The sequence below is a fragment of the Cupressus sempervirens genome, chromosome 4 (assembly GCF_028749045.1).
Source record: "Cupressus sempervirens isolate cs-2001-9-10 chromosome 4, ASM2874904v1, whole genome shotgun sequence".
In the NCBI taxonomy this organism is placed as follows: Eukaryota; Viridiplantae; Streptophyta; class Pinopsida; order Cupressales; family Cupressaceae; genus Cupressus; species Cupressus sempervirens.
Genome location: NC_143121.1, coordinates 724595761 through 724619428, shown reverse-complemented (window position 1 = coordinate 724619428; position 23668 = coordinate 724595761).

Genomic DNA, 23668 nt, shown 5'->3' with positions numbered 1-23668 from the left:
TACACACTTAGAGCACCTTAGAGACTCTTCAGTATAGGGTGGCCACGAATGATGGAGGCTCTCCAAGGCCAGAAAAAGGGTGTCACTAGGGTTCACTTACCCATTTGGAGCTAATGGTGTTGATGATTTGATGCCAAGATCAACAGTTTCAAAGTTACGCTTTGATGCACCTATGAATTGAGGTACACTATGAGCTTTGGCATCGAGAGAGATCGCTGTGCTGAATCCAAAAGGAATGTGATCACTCAAAAATGAGATAGATTATTTTAGGCCTCAGCATGACCGTCATGTAGCATTTGATGTTACATTGATAGCCCTCATGAGCTCTGAGTTACGACCCTTGGGATATCAACCTCGATACACACTTAGAGCACCTTGGTGACTCTTCAGTACGTGGTGGCTATGGATGATGGAGGCTCTCTGTAGCTAGAAAAGGGTGTCACTAGGGTTCACCCACCCATCTAGAGTTAATGGTGCTGAAAATTTGATGCCAAGATCAATAGTTTCAAAGTTACGCTGCGATGCACTTATGAACTGAGGCACACTGTGAGTTTTTGCATCAAGTGAGATCGCTGTGCCAAATCCAAATAGAATGTGATCTCTCAAAGATGAGATAGGTTATTTTAGGCATCGACATGACCATCATGTAGCATTTGATGTTTCATTGATATCCCTCATGAGATTTGAGTTATGACCCTCAGAAGATCAACCTTGATACACACTTAGAGCACCTTGGAGACTCTTTCGTACAGGGTGGCCATGAACGATGGAGGCTCTCTGTGTCTAGAACAAGGGTGTCACTAGGGTTCACCTACCCATCTAGAGCTAATGGTGCTAATGATTCGATTCCAAGATCAATGGTTTAAGAGTTACACTATGATGCATCTATCAATTGAGGCACACTACGAGTTTTGGCATCGAGTGAGATCGTTGTGCCGAAGCCAAATGGAATGTGATCTTTCAAAAATGAGATAGGTTAGTTTAGGCTTTAGCATGACCATCATTTTTTATTCAACATTTCATTGATAGCCCTCACAAGCTTTGAGTTACGACCCTCAGAAGATCAACCTCGACACACACTTAGAGCACCTTGGAGACTCTTCGGTACAGGGTGGCCGTGGATGATGGATGCTCTTTGTGGCCAAAAAAAGGGTGTCACTAGGGTTAACCTGCCCATCTAGAGCTAATGGAATTGACGATTTGATGCCAAGATCAGTGGTTTCAAAGTTATGCTATGATGCACCTATGAACTGAGGCACACTACAAGTTTTGGCATCGAGTGAGATCATTGTGCCGAATCCAAGTGGAATGTGATCTCTCAAGAATAAGATAGGTTATTTTAGGCCTCAGCATGACCTTTATGTAGCATTTTATATTTCATCGATAACCCTCACGAGCTTTGAGTTACGACCCTCAGAAGATTGGCCTCGACACACACTTAGAGCACCTTGGAGACGAGCTTCAGTACGAGCTCTTTGCAAATAGAACAAGAGTGTCACTAGGGTTCACCTGTCCATCAAGAGCTAATGGTATTGACAATTTGAGGCGAAGATCAATAGTTTCAAAGTTATGCTATGATTCACCTATGATTGAGGCACATTGTGAGTTTTGGCATTGAGCGAGATTATTATACCAAATCCAAATGGAATGTGGACTCTCAAAAATAAGATAGGTTATACTAGGCCTTAGCTTGACCATTATGTAAAATTTGATACTTCATCAATAGCCCTCATGAGCTTCAAGTTACGACCCTTGAAAGATCAACCTCGACATGGACTTAGAGCACCTTATAGACTCTTTGGTACGAGGTGGCCATGGACGATAGAGGCTCTCCATGGCTAGAACAAGGGTGTCACTGGGGTTCACCTGCCCATTCAGAGCTAATGAAATTGGCTATTCGATGCCAAGATTGGTAGTTTCAAAGTTACACTATGATGCACCTATGAACTGAGGCACACTACAAGTTTTGGCATCGAGCTAGATTGCTGTGTTGAATCCAAATGGAATGTGATCTCTCAAAAATGAGAAAGGTTATTTTAGGCCTCGACATGACCATCATGTAGCATTCAATATTTCATTGATATCCCTCATGAGCTCTGAGTTACGACCCTTGGAAGATCAGTCTCGACACACACTTAGAAAACCTTGGAGACTCTTTGATATGGGGTGGCCGCAGATGATGGAGGATCTCTATGACTAACACAAGGTTGTGACTAGGGTTTAGCCACCCATCTAGAGCTAATGGTGCTGATGATTCAAAGCCAAGATCAGCAGTTTCAAAGTTATGCTGTAATGCACCTATGAACTGAGGCACATTATGAGTTTTGGCATCGAGCAAGATCGCTGTGCCAAATCCAAATAGAATGTGATCTCTCAAAAATGAGATAGGTTATTTTAGGACTTGGCATGATTGTCATGTAGCATTCAACATTTCATTAATATCCCTCACAAGTTCCAAGTTACAACCCTCAGAATATCAACCTCAACACACACTTAAAACACCTTGGAGACTCTTTAGTACGTGGTGGCTGTGTGATGGAGGCTCTTTGTGGCTAGAAAAATGGTGTCACTAGGGTTCACCCATCTATAAGGAGCTAATGGTGCTGATGATTCGATGCCAAGATCAACAATTTCAAAGTTACGCTGTGATGCACCTATGAATTGAGGCACACTGCAAGTTTTGGCATTGAGCAAGATCACTGTGCCTAATCCAAATAGAATATGATTTCTCAAAAATGAGATGAGTTATTTTAGGCCTTGGCATGACCATCATGTAGCATTCAAAGTTTCATCGATAGCCCTCATGATCTCTAAGTTATGACCCTCAAAAGATCAACCTTGACATGCACTTAAAGCACCTTGGAGATTCTTTGGTAGGGGGTGGGTGCAGATGATGGAGGCTCTCCATGGCTAGAAAAAGGGTGTCACTAGGGTTCGCCCGCCCATAAGGAGCTAATGGTGTTGACGGTTTGATGCCAATATCAGTGGTTTCAAAGTTAAGCTGTGATGCACCTATGAACTGAGGCACACTATGAGTTTTGGCACGAGCGAGATCGTTGTGCCAAATCTAAAAGGAATTTGATCTCTCAAAAATGAGAGAGGTTCTTTTAGGCCTCACCATGACCATCTTGTAGCATTTGACATTTCATCAATAGCCCCCACGAGCTCCAAGTTAAGACCCTCGAAAGATTGACCTCGACACACACTTAAAGCACCTTGGAGACTCTTTGGTACGAGGTGGTTGCAGATGATGGAAGATCTTTGTAGCCCAAAAAATAGTGTCACTAGGGTTAGTATTAAGTAAAAACATTATTTTTTACCTCTCTCAAGTTTTTGGTATTGGGCACAGTGCAATTTTGGTATTAATATGTATTAAAATCATTATTTTTTAGGTCCCTCCAAATAAATTGCATCAAGTAAAATCATCTTTTTTTTTTTACATTAAATCAACAAGTTTACATTTACAATATCTCAAGTGTTTCATCATTATTACATCAATACACAACTACCAAAAATTATAGTGTCAAAAATAGTTTTGTCAATAAAAGTATTGTCAAAAATCGTAGTGTCAAAAATAGAATAGATTTTTCTTCATTCTGCTCCTTATTTAGTTTTTTATCTTCATGCATGACTACTCTTCCTAATGTACCTACATTCCAATATCATAAAAAAAATTAGTAACTTATTGTATTAAACAAGATAATCATCGATTCACTGAATCATTATGAACAAAATAACATAAGAAGTAAATATACCTAGTTGAGTGTTGCAGTAGGGTCCTCTCTTTGTTTTAGGGTCTCTACTAGGGCTTCATGATCATCATTAGTAATAGTAAAAAGTTCTTTTACTTTTGGTCTTCCTTGATGCTTCAACAAATTTACATTTGTTGCTATAATAAGATGCGAATATATAAGAATTGTTTTGTACTTCTGATAGCCTTTAAATGCAGGAATTCCATTCCTTCTAAGCATGTATGTTCGTAGCCATGTTCCAGTGACAACCACTAAACTAGTAGGATATGTGAATCCATCATCATCTATGATTGGTTGTGCAAGCTTTTAATTACCTCTTACACAACGTGCTAACCAATAATTTGATTTCTCATCATTCCTCTTTGGTGCAACCAATGCAAAGACATGTCCTGGCTGAAGAAGATCTGATAGATGGTTATGCTCAAGTGAACTTTCCATGTCATCATTTCTGATAGAGGGTATGATAGACAATGGAGTAAGATAATGTAGAGCCCATGTGTCCACCCACTCGCTCGACTCATAGTGATCCCAATCACACTAAAAACAACTAGGACAAAAGCAAGCTACTTGTCATGTCCAAATGGTCCATGTACTAGAATCAAAGCTCCAGAATGAATGCATTTTTGATGAGTTTCTCACTGTAGCACAATATGATCTATCACCTATGGACCCTTCCTCAACCAACCAAAAGAACCTATGTACTACTGGATCAAGAGTCCCCCCCCTATGATAATGCTAAACTACACTAATCAATAATACTATGAGCATCAAGAAGCTTTTCTCTTGAAATCTTCAATTGCTCTTTAACTAGAGCTCTCTTCACACATACCCCTACTTCATCATGTTCCCCTTTCCCATGGCCAAACTCACAAAAACTCCAAGTATGAGGCACCCCCTTCTCTATGTGCATCCTACACAACCAATAAAACATGTGAGCATTCTTGAATTGACCTATACAATTATCTAACCAAATGATATGTCTATCCATAGAAATTTCATACTCCTATAAGAAATTCAAAACAATGTTGCACAAACTCATGAGAGTGAGATCTATCATCACTCATATAAAAATTGTACTCTCTAATAATCTTTCGATTATCTTCCACATTATCAAGGGCATGTCTATATGTTATGTGGGTGAAAATAGCAATCTGAAAGGAGTTGTAATACTAATATTGTGTCTCATTTTGAGACTACAATGTGTAGTTCTCAAAAAAGTCAAAAACTGATATAATAGTGCCAATGGGAAAAGTCTCCTTACACATTCTAGATTGTTGATCCAACCATTAAGACCTGTGACTATGTCTTGCATACTTGTAGAAAAGATTTGTCTTAAAATTTGAAATAAAACTAGCCTCAATAATTTTTTTGCAACCAATTCACATCTAGAGACCTCACCCCACTCTTCAATGCGTATTTCACCATTTCAAATACCATTTTTTTACTATTGTCTTCCCAAGATCTTGTTCACACCCCTCATGGAAACATGTGTCAAACTTGGATAAGCCACCACATTTTGAACACTTCTCATTTAAGCAATAATTTCTATAAAAGACACAACCATCAGCTATATGACATAAAAATTGATCTAGCAAGTCTCTTGATGATTTTGGAAGACCACTAGCACCATGATTCTCCAACATTCCTTTACTATGCAAAGTAGAATGGATGCAACATAATAGTTCATGGTGCATAGAACACTCGACATGATATTTGCAACAACATGTATTTCAAGTTTTAAGTGGCACACAATAAAATGGCTTCAAAGATTCAAAAGCCCTTTATGATATATGAAATCTTGTATGACTCTCTCTAAATTGTTTGAACAACATAGTTTGACTTACCTCCAAATAATGTTTAGGATGTGGCGTGCTGTTTTGATGCCAATTCTTAACTTTAACACGTCTTTAGCATTGGGTGATACTCTTGAGCTACAGTACCAAAATTGTGTAATTTCTTCCTCCACATCATCAGATAGCTTCTTATCAGAATGTGGAAGTCTCCCACCAAAAGCCCATGTTTCATTTTGAAGAGGATCATCAATTCTCTCTCATCTACTAAGTGCTCTTCTCAAAGTAGTACAATTTTGGTTCAAATCAATACAAGTTTGTCTCATATATCTACCCTTTCTCAAATGATGACTTACCAAAGAAGTTGTAATAACCCTTCGAGTAGCTCTCTTATCCTTCTTCCTACTATATTTCCCAATGCTATTGAGAGAATTGAAAAGATTCTTCATAATAATGGCATTTCTTTCCAATTTTTTATTGACATGAATCTTCAATTTGGAAAGCATAGATCTCATCTTTTGCATCTTTAATAAGTGCATAAAAAGTTGACATTGCTCCACCATTGTTTTATTGTTGAAAAACATTTTATATAGTCTTAAAGCCCATAATTGAATGGTTCTTTCTAATTTTTCCCCTTCCAAATTGGTAATAATCATTTCATAAATTTCAATTATCCATTTTGGTGTTCTAGAACCTTCATGTCAATTATAATTAGGAGATATTTAACATTCCTGCACATTGTCATTTTCGACATGGTCAATCATGCAATTTACATTATAACCTGGTAGCATTTCATTCTCCAAAATTTTATTCCTAACATTATTGTTATCAATTGGTACATTTGCATTCCCCAACTGCACATATTCATTATCTGACTCTATGATTTCACCTTTGATCAATACTCATCAACTTGACTCACATTTAACATACCCTGTCTCTTCCTTCGATGATTTAGCTTGTCCCTTTCCCTATATGCTGTAATGTCTTCATTCGATACCTTCCTTTTGTGTTTAGCCTTTCGAAAATGATTGATCCCCATATAGAAAAGAATATCGGACACCTAGTCATATATTATAGAACCTTTTTCAATCTAATGGGCCCCAAAAAGTTAGTTTTCTAAAAATCTGTGAAAATGGCCCACAAATTATTAGGTCTGCAGTGATAGGGAATATATTGGGAAAAGCATGCCACTATTTTAGGTACCCAATCTCATATCGGATATCTGATATCAAATCAGATGCCCAATATGAGATTGGGTACCTTAAATCCATTCCCAAAATTTGGAGGGAAGTGAACAAATTTTGTGGGCAATGTGAACAAATTTGATTATTATATATGATTATTACTATATATGATTATTATTATATATGATTATTATATCATATTATTATTAAATATAATATAGTAATATATATATGATTATTATATTATATTATTATGATTTTTAATATAATTATTAAATACAATATAGTAATATATATATTATTATAGTAGTTATTATTATTGTTATTATGACCTATGATCCATTTGGTTGGTTCAAATGCATTGAAAAAACCTATGACCCCTCTAGATGCATTTCATGACAACATATGTCCCTAGGGGACCTAGGACCCCTAGGGACCGATTTGGTTGGTTCGAATGTGTCGAAAGAAAATTTCATGAAAACATGATTTGTTTGGTTCCAAGGTGTTGAAGGCGTCATAGGTTAACTTATGACCCCTCTCGACACATTTCATGACAACATATATCTCTAGGGGCCCTACAACTGCAAGGGACCAATTTGGTTCGTTCAAATGCGTTGAAAGGGTTCATAGGTTAATCTATGACCCCTCTTAGTGCATTTCATGACAGCATATGTCCCTAGGGGCCCTAGGGACCCATTTGGTTGGTTCCAATGTATTAATAGGGGTTATAGGTTAACCTATGACCCCTCTCGATGCATTTCATGATAGCATTTGTCCCTAGGGGCCCTAGGAACCCTAGGGATCGATTTGGTTGGTTCAAATGCATCAGAAGGGGTCTCTTGACACTTTTCATGACAACATATCTCCCTAGGGGCCCTAGGACCCCTAGGGACTGATTTGGTTGGTTCAAATGCATCTAAAGGGCCCTCTCGATGTGTTTCATGACAACATATGTCCCTAGGGGCCCTAGGACCCCTAGGGATACATTTGGTTGGTTCCAATGCATCGAAAGGGGTCATAGATTAACCTTTGTCCCCTCTCAACACATTTCATGAGAACATATATCCCTAGGGGACCTATGGCACCTAGGGACCCATTTAGTTGGTTCTAATGCATCAAAATTTGTCATAGGTTAACCTATGACCCCTCTTGATGTATTTCAAGACAACATATGTCCTTAGTGGCCATAGGGCCCCTAGGGACCTATTTGGTTGGTTCTAATGCATCAAAAGGGGTCATAGGTTAACCTATGACACCTCTCAACATATTTCATGACAACATATGTCACTAGGGCTGTTTGGTTGGTTCTAATGTGTTGAAAGGGGTCATAGGTTAACCTATGACCCCTCTTGACACATTTCATGACAACATATGTCCCTAGGGGCCCTAGAGCCCCTAGGGACCCATTTGGTTGGTTTGAAATGCATCAAAAGGGGTCATAGGTTAATGTATGACCCCTCTCGACCCATTTCATGACAACATATGTCCCTAGGGGCCATAGGGCCCCTAGGGACCCATTTGGTTGGTTCAAATGCATCGAAAGGAGTCATAGGTTAACGCATGACCCCTCTCGATGCATTGCATGACAACATATGTCCCTAGGGGCCCTAGGCCCCTAAGGACTCATTTGATTAGTTCGAATGCACTGAAAGGGGTCATAGGTTAACCTATGATCATTCTCAATGGGACCTTAGGGACATATGTTGTCATGCAATGTGTCGAGAGTGGTAATAGGTTAACCTATGACCCCTCTTGATGCACTGCATGTTAACATATGTCTCTAGTGGCCCTAGGGCCCCTAGGGACTCATTTGGTTGGTTCCAATGCATCGAAAGGGGTCATAAATTAACGTATGACCCCTCTTGACACATTTCATGACAACATATGTCCTTAGGGGCCCTAAGGCCCCTAGGGACCCATTTGGTTGGTTCCAATGCATTGAAAAGGGCCATAGGTTAACGTATGACCCCTCTCAACGCATTTCATGACAACATATGTCTCTAGGGGTCCTAGAACTTGTAGGGACCCATTTGGTTGGTTCCAATGCATCAAAAGGGGTCATAAGTTAACCTATGACCCCTCACAACACTTTTCATGACAACATATGTCCCTAGGGGCCCTAGGGCCCCTAGGGACCCATTTGGTTGGTGCCAATGTGTTGAAAGGACCTATGACCCCTCTTGACACATTTCATGACACCATATGTCTTTAGGGGCCCTACGACCCCTAGGGACCCATTTGGTTGGTTCCAATGCATCAAAAGGGCATTTTGATGCTTTGGAACCAACCAAATGGGTCCCTAGGGGTCGTAACCTATGACCCTTCTCGATGCATTTCATGACAACATATTTCCCTAAGGGCCCTACGACCCCTAAGGACCCATTTGGTTGGTTCCAATGCTTTGAACCTATGACCCCTCTTGATGAATTTTATGGCAACATATGTCCCTAGGAGCCCTGCAACCCCTAGGGATCTGTTTGGTTGGTTTGAATGCATCAAAATGGGTCATAGGTTAACCTATGACCCCTCTTGATGCATTTCATGACAAAATATGTCCCTAGGGGCCCTAGGGACGTTCCAATGCATCAAAAGGGGTCATAGGTTAATGCATTTCATGATAACATATGTTCCTAGGGGCCTTAGGACACCTAGGGACTCATTTGGTTGGTTCCAATGTGTCAAAAGGGGTCATAGGTTAACCTATGACCACTCGATGAATTTCATGACAACATATGTTCCTAGCAGCCCTACGACCCCTAGGGACCGATTTGGTTGGTTCAAATTCTTTTAAAGGGGTTATAGGTTAACCTATGACCCCTCTTGATGCATTTCATGACAACATATGTCCCTAGCGGCCCTACGACCCCTAGGGACCCATTTGGTTGGTTCTAATGTGTCGATGCATTTCATGACAACATATTTCTCTAGGGCCCCTACAACCCATTGGGACCCATTTGGTTAGTTCTAATGCATCGAAAGGGGTCATAGGTTAACCTATGGCCCCTATCAATGCATTTCATGACAACATATGTCCTTAGAGGCCCTAGGATCCCTAGGGACCCATTTGGTTGGTTCCAATGCATTGAAAGGGGTCATAGGTTAACCTATGGCCCCTTTCGATATATTTCATGACAACATATGTCCCTAGGGGCCCTAGGACCCCTAGAGACCCATTTGGTTGGTTTGAATGCTTCGAAAGGGGTCATAGGTTAACCTGTGACCACTCTTGATGCATTTCATGACAACATATGTCCTAGGGGCCCTACGACCCCTTGGGACCCATTTGGTTGATTCCAATGCATGAAAAGGGGTAGTAGGTTAACCTATGACCCCTCTTGACACATTTCATGACAACATATGTCCCTATGGGCCCTACGACCCATAGGGACCCATTTGGTTGGTTACAATGTGTCGAAAGGGGCCATAGGTTAACCTATGACCCCTTTCGACGCATTTCATGATAACATATGTCCCTAGGGGCCCTACAACCCCTTGGAACCCATTTGGTTAGTTTCAATGCGTTGAAAGGGGTCATAGGTCAACCTATGACCCCTCTCTATGCATTTCATGGCAACATATGTCCCTATGGGCCCTAGGACCCCTAGGGACTCATTTGGTTGGTTCCAATGCATCGATAGAGGTCATAGGTTCATAGGTTAACCTATGACCCCTTTTGATGCATTTCATGACTTTTGACGTATTTCATGACAAAAAGTCCCTAGGTCCCCTAGGGATCCATTGGGAATGTGTCGAAAGGGTCATGGTTAATCTATGACCCCTTCCAATGCATTCTCAATGGGTCCCTAGGGGCCCTAGGGCCATGTTGTCATGAAATGTGTCAAAAGGGTTCATAGGTTAACCTATGACCCCTTTCGATGCATTTCATGACAATATTATATTTAATAATAATAATATAATATTGTATATTTTAATATAATAATAATATATTACTAGATTATATAACAATAATAATCATATATATTACTATATTATATTTAATAATAATAACCATATATATTACTATATATAATAATAATAATAATCATATAATATTGCTATATATTTAATAATAGTATTTATCATATATATTACTGTATTATATTTAGTTATAGTAATAATTATATATATAACTATTATATTTAATAATAATCATAATAATAATATAATATTACTATATATAATAATATAATATTACTATATATAATAATAATAATTATAATCATATATAATAATAGTTAATAAAAATAATAAACATAATCATAATCATATATAATAATAATAATAGTTAATAATAATCATACTCGTATGTAATAATAATAATGCCCACTCTTCCCAAATTTTTGTTTCCCTCTAATATGGGTCATTTCCCTCCAACATTTTCAATGTGGGTGGTTTCCCTCCAAAGTCTTGGATTTGGAAAATTGGGACTTTTCAAGTAATCAATTTCATATAGGGTACCCGATTAGGCTTGGTATTTACCAAACCTGTTTGATCAACTCAAAAGACATGTTTGAGAAGGGTTTCACTGACATTCAGACTTTGAGTAGCCATTTGACAATATTATTTTCATCAAAATTCAATGAAATGAAAAGAATTTTTTTTATAATACTCTCAAGATTCCATCAGTATAATTGCTATCAAATTCTAAGTTTGATAAGTATTTATTAATTATTTTTTAATGAAGATGATTGTAAAGTGTTGATTGACATACTAATTGAAAAATAGCTGTAACTTTCAAATGGTATAACATTTTTGAAATCCAAAAGTTGTGTCACATTCTATGATTCACCTAGTATAACTATAAGGAAAAAATTAATAAATAAATTTGGTATCGTTTTCAATTAGTTAAGGTGGTCAGACACATGATTTTTTTTATTCTGGAAAAGTTAGAGTAGAAAATTCATATTTAATTATTTATTTGGAATAAAAATACCCAAAAATATGCATCATCTAAGCATGAGTCTACTTTTTATATCTATAATTATATTAAAAAATATTATCATTTGATTTTGATTAAGGTGGTTAAACATACACCTAATTTTTATTTTCATCCTGAATTATTTGTAGTACTGCATTAAAATCCAAACTTTTGGCCAATCAAATATTTTTTTCTCCAACTAAGGCCTAGTATTTTAGAAACTACATTCAATTTTCTATAGATTAATTTCTTACAACTTTTTGATATAAAGTGTAGAACCACTTTAAAATTATGTATCAAGTTGACATAACCCTGATTTGCTAGTTTTTCATTGCCACTTAAGGCCATAGTTTGGTTGACCATGATCTTACACATACCCGAATAGGTTAGTATATTCCAACATATGTTTCAATTCATCATGTAATGACTTCATGAATTCAACAAAATTTTCAATTTTAGCACTTCTCTTCTCTTCACCAAAGATATTCCTCAAGTCTAATAGACCTCTAGGCTTCATTCCATTAAAAATATCAAATGTTGTCTTACCAGTACTCTTGTTGATAGTATTATGGTACAAAAAATCTTCTTGTACTAACGCTAAATCCCAATTACTTAGTTTATCTCTAAGTAAGCATCTCATCATATTACCCAAGCCTTTGTTCACAACATTTGTTTGTCCATCATCTTGTGGATAAAATGTAGAGCTAAACTTCAACTTGTTATCCAACTTTTTTCATAAAGTCTTTGACAATTAACACAGAAACTTATTATCTCGATCAGATACAATACTCTTCGATAATCCATGCATTCTAACAACCTCTTTAAAGAAAATCTCTATAGTGTGAACTACATCAGATGTCTTCTTACAAGGTATGAAATATTCCATTTTAGAAAATCTGTCCACAACAACAAACACATAATCATGTCCTCTTGTAACCCTCAGTAAGCCAAGAACAAAGTCTATATTGATATAAATCCAAGGTTTCTTAGGTACTAAAATAGGTGCATACAATCCAGTATTCTAATTTATGCTTTTTACAACCTGGCATCCTTATATAATTGCAACCAATAATACTTCTCCTTAAGTGAACTCAATGTTTTGTCATGACTAGAATGTCTAACCATTCTACCACTATGTCTCTCCTTAATCAAATTAACTCTCATAGATACTCTCAATATATACAATTGGACTCCTTTAAACAAGATATCTTCCTAAATGAAGTAATCTTCAAACTTAATTGGTTGATCAAGTACTGGTGCAAGTTGTACTCTCTTCACACCTCAAAAAAATCAATGTCAATGTTATACAAGTCCTTCATCTCATCAAAGCCAAGAACTTCAACTTTCATATTAGTTAACAAAGATCTCCTTCTTAATGCATCTGCAACTTAGTTAGATACTTCACTCTTATGCTTGAGCACAAATGTGAAATTCTACAAGTACTCAACCCACTTCATACGTCTCTAATTCAACTTATGTTGACTTCCCAAATATTCTTAAGCCTTATGATTAATATACAACACAAACTCTTTAGGAATCAAATGATGTCTCCAATTCTTCAAACCTTGAACAATAGCATAGAACTCTTGATTTTACACAAAATATTACATTTTCGCATCATTCAACTTCTCACTAAAGGGGGAAATAGGGGAAATAATGCAAAAATGGTTTCTGTCCCCTCTAATGATGAAACCTTAATTAAGAGGGTGGAAAGAAAAAGGAAAAAAGGCATTTTCTCAGGATGTAGGTGATGACAATGATCTCAAGGAGGTGGACCTGGATAGAAACAAATAGGGGAGCAAGAGGATTACTTTGAACATAATAGGGAAGAGGATGAATAGGGGTTCCTAAAGGAAATCATGGGTAACCTAGGGTCAATTATGAAGGATATTGGTACCCTTAAACAACAAATATAGGAAATTTCAAAGGACTTTGATCAGCTCAGTAAGATGGCAAGGGGGGAGTGAATGCTGGGTCAGTACATTGATAGGCTCTCTGAGGTTATTGTCAATGCAAAAGAGGTAAAAAAATTTGATTAAGCATGTGCCAACAATTGAAACTAAAAATAGGTACCTTGATCAGTTAATAAAAGATATTCAAAAAAGGATGGATAGTTTGGATGCTAGAGTAAGTAACATGGAAAAAAAGTTAAGAAATTGGAAAATCAAAATTGCAATATTTTGAAAATTGTGGCTGATAATTTTAATACCTTGTTGAACAAGATAAAATAGAGTAAAGGCTAAGAATCCCCTATTGTGAATGAGGAACATGTCTTGAGCAAGCACACAAGGGTCAATTCCAAGAAGACTAAAGGAGTGGAAGAAAAAAAGCTGGATGAAATGAAAGATTCTGCAAAAAATATGAACATTGTGATAGATCAAGCTGTGGACCTACTGAAGACTCTATAACTATCCTTTTTATTTTCTTTTGATATCTTTTAATGCTTAGCTATACTTTTTTCTCCTACTTCTGTGGGTTTTTATTGTTCTCTGAGGCCTTTTATTTTTTGAACTTTTATGGTTGTATATCTCTGATACTTTGTTAAAGGTTTTGAGTCCTTTAAAACCTATTTTTACGTAATCAAGACTTCTCACTAAAGAAAGCAATGGGCTTTCCTTCTTGACTCACCATAGCTCCATTTGCACTAAAAATTCTATCACACTAAACTTGAAATATTTTATTGAAATTAGGTAAAGCCGACACAGGTCATTCAACAACCTTTTGATTCAAATCCTAAAAAATCTTATTAGCTCCATGTGTCAACTTGAAATCCCTTCTATCTCCGTTCATTGTCTCACTCATAACATTACAAACTAAACTGAAATTATTAATGAATTTTTTGTAGAAACTATCCAAACCTTAAATGATCTTACCTCACTCACATTCGTAGGTGTAGGCCACTCTAGAATAACTTTGACATTTTTAGGATCCATTCTCAATCCATTAGCTAAAATAACAACTCCCAAATATTAAATCCTCTCCTTCATAAATGCACACTTTTTTGAATTGATCAATAACTTCTCCTCTTTAAACCTTTTCAACACTTTCCTAATATGCTCAAGATGTTCTCCCTTAGTTTATTGAATACTAGAATATCATCCAAATAAACAATCATAAACTTACTCAAGAATCTCTTTAGGACTTAATTCATTAACCACATGAAAGTACTTGATGTATTAGTTGAACCAAATGGAATAATCAAGCATTCATACATGCCTTCTTTTGTCTTAAAAGTAGTCTTCCCTCATCATCTTCTTTGATTTTGATACGATGATAGATACTCTTTAAATCAATATTTGTAAAATACTTTGCTCCACTCAAACAATGTCATTCATCCTTGGAATAGGAAACTTATATTTCATTGTTATATTGTTAGCAACTCTTGTTGAAAATAATTGGCTAATTGTGTATTATCTTTGATGTTACACAAAATTTCATATCATTGTTAGTTAGTGTATGCCGAGCTCACTCAGGTAATGAAGATAGTCTCCTACATCTACCAAGCATTCTAGAGTTTGCCTAGTTTAGAAGATAGTGTCTACCAAGTTCACTCGGGTGACAAAGAGAAGATTACATAAGTTGAGTGTTAACCAAGCTCACTTGATTAATGAAGGTAATATTGGATGGAAATAGTGTTAACCAAGCTCACTTGGTTACCAAAGGAACTTTATGGAAATGCAGTGTTAATCAAGTTCACTTCGTTAACATAGGAAAATCATTTCTGAGTTAGTGTCTATTGAGTAGGGTTAGCTAACAAAGAATTTTATTATTTCAACATATTGAGTTCAATAGTTTTATTTATTGGTTCTAGCCAACTGAGGAGATGAATATTAAGTATTCTAAGTTGTATTCAAGCTAACTTGACAATGTGTAAGACATAAATATAAGGTCAAGTTATGGATTGAATGTGTGAAAAAAAAAGATTTGAAGACACTTCGAGGAAGTGAATTACAAGAATAAACAAAATATCCTTTTTGATCTGTAAAGAGACATTTGATCAGAAAGGATCAAATGTACAAGCTAGAATTGAGATATGTAATCAACAATTTAGTTGCATGAAAAATTAGGTCATCTCACTATTACTGTCTGTTAGAAATAATGAAATTTAAATGAATTAAAATGAAGAACAATAAATTAATCCAAGAGAGTTTGTAATGGAAATAGTTAGCATAAATTACATGAGCTTTCCAAGATCAACACAAGAGAGGAGACAAATATTTTGAAAGGGAAAAAGCAAGAAAACCCCTTATGAATTATATGAATGAGGAAAATTCATAAAGAATGATAAGAGAGAGTGAATGCGATAAAGTGGAGCCATGAGCTCATTACATGAACAACATAGTGGTTATGTGTTATTGACAATGATAGAGAAGCATCTCTTATAAAGAGACAAGAAGAGGAGTTATTTAGTAACTCCCATGTGGATGATTGCCAAATTCATAAGTGTGTGTATAACAACTGTCATAATCCTCTTAAGAAGGAATAAACTATTTTCCTTAATAAAGGAATTACAAAAAAGAGTTGTCCTCACACATGGACAAGAGGATAAGAAAATGGCATGTCCTTTCATGTGGACTAGAGGAAAAACAACATAAGGGAGACCTTGGTTTATCCCATTTAATAAATAAATACAACTACTTAAGGAAAGAACTAATTCTAACATCCCACTTTAATTTTTACTTGGGGAAATTACATAAAAGGGTTTTAAACCCAATTTTTTAATAATGAAATTCTAATTTCTTTCTAAAAGAGGCTTTTGTTAGGATTAAACCATAGATAGAAATAAAAATTACATACAAATATAACCAATATCATAAAATAATAGATCACACAGAAAAGAACACAAGACACCAAGATTTAACGTGGTTCACCCAATCCTTGGGCTATGTCCATCAAACATAAAGTCCAATATTATTACGATCCAATGATTACAACCTGATTACAATCCATAATCCCTTACAACTCAATACCAACGCAAGAACCAATTTTTGCATCACCACTATGAAACAATCCCTAACCCTAAGCCCTTTTATACAAGTATTAAATTGCTTTAGGGTTATAATTAATAATTACATGTTAGCCAAAAATTCTGATAAAACAAGGTCCAAATTTTTTTCCTGGGCAATGCCCCAATACCTAAAGAATTTATGAAGTATGTACAACACTTCCCTGATGAGTCACCACAAACTAACAATCTTCCACTTGGGGACTGATCAGATTGCCTTTCAATCTAGAAGACCAACCAAAGCTGAAGAGGAATTTAGCTTCTCCCTTATCACTACCTTTATAAACATATCCATTGGATTTTCATCTATATGTATCCTATCCAACTTTAACTATCCATCATCCAAAATAGATCAAATGAAATGGTATTGCAACTGTATGTGTTTTTTCTTTGAATGCAGAGCCAATTTTTTCACAAGATGAATGACACTCTGACTATATATAAACAAATAATTATCCTTCTAAGGATGTCTCAATTCTTTCAAGAAGAACTGAAGCCATATCATCTCCTTGTCTACCTCTATAGTAGAAACATACTCTACCTCTGTAGTGGATAAAGCATTAACCTTTTGTAACCTCAAAACTCAGTTCATGGCTGCCCCACCAATAGTAAAGACATAACCTGTAGTACTCTACCTGATATCAATATACCCTACCAAATCTAAGTCAACATGGCCCTGTAAATTAGTAGCAGAGCCCCCAAAGTGTAAAAACTTATTGGATGTTCCTCTCAAATATTTGAGAATCCATTTGACTACATTCCAATGCTCAATTCCTGGATGAAACATATACTTGCTAATGACTCCCACTACATGTGCAATATCTGGCCTTGTACATACCATAGCATACATCAAGCTTCCTACAGTTGAAGCATAGGGTACCTTAGACATCTTATCCTCCTCTTCTTGTGTCTTGGGACACATCTGCTTAGTCACCTTTAAATGACCAGGTAAAGGTGTGTTGATAGCTTTAGTATTCTCCATAGGGAAGCATTGCAACACCTTCTCAATATAATCAGCTTGAGATAGCATCAATTTTTTGTTCTTTCTATCTTTGCAAATCTTCATACTAAGGATTTGTTTTGCTTCCCCCAAATCCTTCATAGAAAAGGCATGTGTTAACTGGCATTTTATCCCCTTAATATGATCCATGTTAGACCCAACTACAAGCATATCATCAACATATAAACATAAAATAATGTAGCTTTCATCATCCAACCTCTTAAAATAAACACAATGATTTGAATGACACCTATTGTATCCATGCTCATGCATAAAATTGTCAAATTTCAGATACCATTTTTGAAGTGCTTGCTTCAAGCCATATAAACTTTTCTTCAATTTGCACACTAAGTTCTCCTTACCTTTGACCGCAAATCCTTGTGGATTTCTGTCCAAAAGATCCCAATCGCCATTTGACATAGATCCTTGATTCTTGGTTTTGCATTAAAACAACTTCCATAAATCCTTTTGATACAGATAGTCTTCCATTTGTATCTTGCATAACTGAAAGTTCCTCCCATTAAACTTGTCAACCTTTGGCTTACCCTCATCTTCCATTGCTCCCACTCAACCATGAGACTTTCCTACAAAGGATAACATAAAATTACCTCGCTTTGATACCACTTGTTAGGATTAAACCATAGACATAAATAACAATTACATGGAACTATAACCAATATCAAAAAATAATAGATCACATAGAAAAGAACACAATACACCAAGATTTAATGTGGTTCACCCAATCCCTAGGCTAAGTCCACCAAATAGAAAGTTTGATATTATTACGATCCAGTGATTACAACCTGATTACAATCCGTAAGCCCTTACAGCTCAATACTACTACAAGAACCAATTTTTGTGTCACCACTATGAAATAATCCCTAATCCTAAGCCCTTTTATACAAATATTAAACCACTTTAGGGTTATAATTAATAATTACATGTCGGCCCAAAATCTCGATAAAATAGGGCTCAATTTTTTTCAAGGTGATGCCCCAAGCCCCAAAGGATTTATGAAGTATGTATAGTACTTCCCTAATTAGTCACCAAAAACTAATAGCTTTGTCAATATATCAACAACTTGATCTTTGAGAATATCTTCAATTGTGCGTAAGGTGTCTTCTGAGTGTGGGTAGATCTTTGTTGAGCCAGGAGAAGTGGATAGGTGAATTGAATGTGTTACTTCTTCAAGTTGAATCATGGTGCATATGATTTGTACACCAAATAATAATGTCTTGTATGTGCCTAGATGGATTACCTAAAAAAAAGATACAAGAAACAAGACAACTATCCACAAGGAGGATCTCATCTAAAATTTAGATCAGAAATCCTTTTGAATAAGGATAAGACAACTCTCATAGAGAAAAATTATGATAAAGATGGAAATGTGACATGTCACCACAAAGAAATGGAGTTAACCTGATATCAAGATAAATTATATGCTCAAAAATTATCGAAAGGACAAATTGATTAACAAGATTGATCAATGTTCTCATGAAAATGATATACTAATGCACAAATGACTATAGACAAGGCCAACTAATAAAACCTGCATCAACAATGCATCAATCATGTGGATATAGATAATCAATGAATGAGTCATCTTACTACATTTAAATAGGTCATGACTACATAACCTACATGAATCATGATCTAAGTAATGAAGTATGCAAAGCATTATTACATTATTATATGAATTAAATTAAAATGAGAGACATTTTTATCAAAACAATATTATCACATCATGATTTTCTAAGGATACTAAAGGGAAGTATTATGAGGATTAACAACATATTGCCTTCAAATTGGATCAAATCATCTAAAATTGAAGGAAAACTCCAAGAATAACATCCTCTTCATGAGGAACAACATGGAGGGAAACTCCATAAATATCAACCTTCAAAGTAGAGAAAATAGAACCAAATGGAGGGAAACTCCATATAAATATCATCCTTTCAAAGTGTAACAAATAGAACTAAATGGAGGGAAAATCCATATAAATATCATCCTTTCAAAGTGGAACAAATAGAACCAAATGGAGGGAAACTCCAAATAAAGTAAGTGTGCACCATTATAGGATGGAGGGATACTCCATAGGTTGGATAAGGAAACTATGTATTAGTTAGACTGAGTGGACCTCCATGATATGAATTAGATATAACTAAGGGGACCTTCATAGTTAACCTTGAAAAATTGGCTCCCTATGCAACTTAAAAAAAATCCAAACAACTTCATATAAATCAATGGTATAAAACCATAAAGTGCCAACATGGGCATAGAATGATGCTATAAAAGCATAATTTGCATCTATGTACAAATCAATATATCACAATAAATTTGAAGGTAAATGTGTAAGAGAACTCATAATCCAAAAAAAGGTAAATGTAGTGATCCATGAAAGATCAATGAGCAATAAACAATGTAAGGATATCAGGTAGAAAACTTTGTTGAGGATAAACATGGGTACTTGATTCATTTTCTGAAGGAATATACTAATTTTCTAATTAGCATAGTCATAATAAATTATATATTTATTTGGGCATATATGTGTGCTCCCATTAATACTCGAATAAATATACCCATAAAAATATATATACTCAAATTATAACTCACAATACTTGAAAGAATTATGATTTACCATTAGCAATGATTCTATGGGCCACATACCTTGATATTTGATGAGGATATAATTACAAAAAGGAGAAAATAACTTTGTAAATGAATATTACCTCCTTTTTTTAACATACCTTTGCTTCTAAAAAATTGAAAACTCTGAAATAAATAGATTTCTACATTGGTAAAAAATGGTAATAGCAAAGGAAGGTCAAAAGATAAGAGATTTATTCTTAACAATAATAATAATAATGTTGTGTGGATCCTTCTATAAAATTATATTTCAAGTAGAATGTTTATTTTGTACAAATATAAAATATCTTAAGTTTGACTAATAATTATCTATAAAAATTTGATAAAATGAAAATTTAATGAATTATAGTAAAAAAGATTTATTATCATTATGAGTGACATAAGAAATATTCTATAAAAGGATTAATCATTATGATATGTGAAGCAATGTGTCATGAAAATAGGGAGGGATGATAAAAAAAATCAGATTGAAAATTGCTTTGATAATGATAGAGAAAAAAAGTTATGTTCATTTTCCTTGTTAAGACACTATTGTTACTGGAAATCTCTTAATTAAAATCATAAAGAAAAAATCATAAAATAAAGGAGAAGTTAGATTAAAAGAAAAACTCTTTAACTCAAACTTAAAAGAGGTGGAAAATTACATTTTAAGAAAACAAAAAAGTTTAAAAGCAACATTTTTGTTTTAAAATAATGAACCATAAAACTTTCCTTTCAAAGCTTTCAAAGAAAGTTTAATATTTTTAAATTAAACTATTGCATTATGAGCATATATTGAAATAATTTCCATTGGATAATATTAAGAAAATATATTTAGAGAGTTATATAAAAACTTTATCCATAGAGAGGAGTAAAGTTCTAAAACAACCAACGTAAAATTTTTAAAAGAAATGAAATGGTGGAAAGAAAACACTGGATTTGTTGACCGCTCCACTTATATTTTATTAAGTACATGATAGCTTATATGATCATCATTACAAATTATATTCATAAACTATGAATTATATCAATAACATTTTTCCAAACGATGCACTCATAGAGATAATAAAAAAAAGTTAATTTATTTGATGATGACAAATTCAAAGTAGTAAGATAATATCGATGTTTATAAAATAAAGTTGCTGAGTAGTGAGCAATTTTAGAAGAATAATATGAGAGATAAAAGCGCACAAATGATAATTAGAAAAATAATTTAAAAAACTTAATATTAGTAAATTTAAATCTTGCTGATATAAATATATAACATGAGTTTGTAAGAGGAATTGAAAGGAAAAAAAAAAAAGAACAAAAGTTTTAAAATAAAGTGAAACTCAAACAAAATGCTTCTAACAAGGTGAAAATGCTGACAGAGATATAATGATTTAATGTTCTAAACGGTACAAAACTAGAGAAAAAAATGATAACACTAAAAGTTATCAAAAAAAAAAACACATGTAAAATTATGAATGGATGCTACTGCACAAAAATTGGTAGAAATAATGAACTTGGTAGAATGCTAATATTGAATGAGCATAAGAGAGAAGAGATCCAAAACTTGAACCAAATGGGAAATGCTAAAAAAAATGACAGAGCTAAACTAAATAAAATAAATGCAGTGCTTGCATTGCTAAACTAGATTTTTTTTTTGCTTTGAATTAAGCACTAAAAGAAGAAAATGATTAAATGAGACGTTAGAGACAAGGATGCAGAGAGAATAAGAATAAATTAAAAATCTTTCATGAAATTAGAACAAATCATCAATGATATTATTAGAGAAGAAACCCAAATTTCATAAGATGACAGAGGATTTCTGTGAAACAATGCAACTTAAAAGAAGCGTTGGATAATTTGGGTGACTAAAAATAAAAGAAGAAAATTTTTAGTCTTAAGCAGATACCCACAAACATCGATAAGGAAAAGGAGTTGCAATAGATAAAAGAAGTGAGATCGAATAAGATATATGCAAAGGGTAATGGTATAAAATTGCTATGGATGAGAGGTAATGGCCTACTTATGATAATACACAATGAGTATCATAACGATGCTGCTGCAAGAGGGAACATTAGACAAGATAGACAAGATGGACCCTAGTTGGCCAAAGAAAAAGCATTGACATTATTGATGAAGGGAAAAAAACAAGGGTAGCGGATGCTATGCAAATGATAGATGTGATAAGAGAAAGATGGTTTTGTAGCCATAGGAAGGCAAGAACTTCTCAGGCTACACTGAAATAACTCAACAATCAAAGAGGAAATCCTTTGATTTGATTAAAGTCTAATTGGTTGATATCCTCACAAATTTGATCTAAACACAACTCGAGATTATAAAAGGGAAAAATACTCTATTAGAGAAAAGAAGAGCAGGTGAGGAGGGTAGGGATAGGATTGATGGAAAATCAATAAACACAGATGGATTTTAGAAAAAATAAAAATCCTAAAAAAGATAGTGTAGAAATAAGAAGATAGATAAATAAACTTAGAAAGAAAAAAAATTTGTAACAAAAATCTATGAACAAATATTCTCACAAAAAAAATATACGATAGAGAGAAATGTGCAATAGGGAGTGGAAAAAAGAAATAGGGTTTAGATTCAAGCTGATAATAGAAAATAATCTTGCAGTAGTATATGAAACATTTGTAGTCCTTTTGAGTTTGAATATAGTGATTTAAACAAAAATGAAAATCACCTCCAACAAATAGATTAGTATACATGAGTATTAATAAGGACGGTTTTTATTTTACTAAAATGAAATTCTTTTAGAGATATGTAGAAAAAAAAAGATTTATTTTCTTTAATGAAAACCTACACAAGAAAAATTTCTTTATTTTGGAAGAAAACCTTCCAAAATAAGAGAGAAAGAAGGTTAGATGAAACAAAAATAAAGAACTCTTTGGTGGTGAACCTTCCAAAGAGGATTAGTACAAAGAAAATAAACTTATTAAAAATTTGCAGTAAAGAAGTAATGAAGCTAATACTTCTCTTCTACTCTCAACAAATAGTCTCCAATGTGGTAATCTTCACACAAGCTCAAAACCATGTTAGAAATAATGAAATTGAAATGAACTCAAGTAAAGAAAAATAAATTAATCCAAGAGATTTTGTATGAAAATAGTTACCATACTTTACATGAGCTTTCCAAGATCAACACAAGACAGGAGAAAAAGATTTTGAAAGGGAAAAAAAAAGAAAACCCCTTGTGAATTATATGAATGATAAAAATGCCTAAAAAATGATGACAGATAGGGAATGAGATAAAGTGGAGCCATGGGCTCATTACATGAACTACATAGTGGTTATGTGTTATTTAGAATGAGTGAGAAGCATCTCTTATAAAGAGATGAGAAGAGGATTTATTTAGTAACTTGCATGTGAATGATTTCCACATTCATAAGTG